Source organism: Wasmannia auropunctata, unplaced genomic scaffold (assembly GCF_000956235.1).
Source record: "Wasmannia auropunctata unplaced genomic scaffold, wasmannia.A_1.0 LD336076.1, whole genome shotgun sequence".
Lineage (NCBI taxonomy): Eukaryota > Metazoa > Arthropoda > Insecta > Hymenoptera > Formicidae > Wasmannia > Wasmannia auropunctata.
In genome coordinates this window covers 3,187,711-3,189,278 of record NW_012026814.1, presented here as the reverse complement: position 1 = coordinate 3,189,278, position 1,568 = coordinate 3,187,711, and the positions used below count along the sequence as shown (strand labels likewise).

At 41.6% G+C, this 1,568-nt stretch overlaps 1 protein-coding gene across 1 annotated transcript in view; it reads right to left on the bottom strand.

The window, feature by feature from the left end:
• Positions 1 to 1,568, bottom strand: part of LOC105449296 (gamma-aminobutyric acid receptor subunit alpha-1) — a 116,843-nt gene that overhangs the window by 113,487 nt on the left and 1,788 nt on the right. The gene's annotated exons all lie outside the window — the stretch shown is intronic.

Genomic DNA, 1,568 nt, shown 5'->3' with positions numbered 1-1,568 from the left:
CCGCCGCGTCACGACGCCGAAAGTCGTCCGGATAATACCCGGTATTCGGACGATCTGCTAATAGCCGAGGACCACGCAGGAAGAGGAATTACTTATTCATGCGAAACTTTCGGCGTGGAAATTGATTAAGGCCGATAAATCAATCACCCTGGCGAGCGATGGCGACCGGTCCCGCGCGATTTCTGCGTCAAAATTAATAAATCGATTTAATTGATTTAATAAGTCGATCGATTTATGGACGCAATCAGTGTCCAGCAGATTTATAGCTGTTTCTTCGCGTAACGGTCTTCCGAACGTGAACTTCGCCAGGACGCAACCCACTAACGCGGATGATTCGTCGGCCCGATCCTGAAAAAGGTATACCCCGATCGATATTTATTATAATGCGTGTATAACGCTCAATTTGGGACTCGCCATAATTCCGATAGCCATCTATGTAACGTCTATCGACGGACCTTTGAACGAAAGCGTGTCTCGTTTTATTTTTTATACATTTTTTACTTATATCAAAGAGGCCTATTCATTTGCAGTATATTAATTTACATTTTCATTAATCTTTCTAAAATTTATGGTTGTCACGCGCAAATAAAATGGAAAACTTTTCACTAAAAGATTTTATGATAATCATATGTTACTTTTATTTGAAAACGTGCAATTTTCGAACGTTTATTACGCAATATACAAATAATTCAAACATTTCCGTAGAGGCTTCGTAATGGATTCGTAATTTCAGTCGTTGCATCGTGCGTGGAGTTAACGTGATAAATGTCACCGGTTTCAGGAGGTCGATCCAGTGATACAAACGCGCAACGTCTAAGAGGACAGCGTCGAAAACGCGCGAAACGCTGCGTCAAGTCGTGCGATTGTATGCAAAACACGTTGCGCACGGCTCGTAGCCCGATCGGCCGATTATTAGACGACTGATACGTGACTGGAAACACGTACGTCGCCAAGTCACGCTGTGGAATCTTAATAAATTTATTGATATTGTCATACTGAAAACGCGCGAAGTGTCAACGTAATCCGCAGAAAGGGGACCGCGCCATGATTTTTACTGTCTTAATACGTCTCTTTGCCGGTATGCTTATTAATCGATACTGACATTAATCCCTATATAATCGGAGATTAGACTTAATACGAATGCAGAAAGACTGAAAGGATAAGCCGCATATAATGAAGAGACAGAAAGAGAGAGAGAGAGAGAGAGAGAGAGAGAGAATAAAGTATAAAAGCATATCCATCAAGCGCCAAGCATTGCAGTAGCAAGTTCTTTGAAAGTTGCTTATTTCGCAAGCTTCGCTATCAAACAACTCTACTGTCTGACTGCGGGATGCTCTACTTTGTAGTTTGATATAAGAGATCGGCGGATCGCGTGCTTCTCTCTTAACTCGTTTTAAATTTCTAAGCTGTACCTCTCTTGTTTATCGAGTTTTCTGACGGATACTGTTATGAGAGTATCCAGACTGCGGTTTAATGAGTATACGCTTTATTATATTCGCCTCGAAGAAGATTGTAATGTCCAAACTAATAACTGGGTTAGAGTAAAATATGCAGAGTCAGTTCTCCCC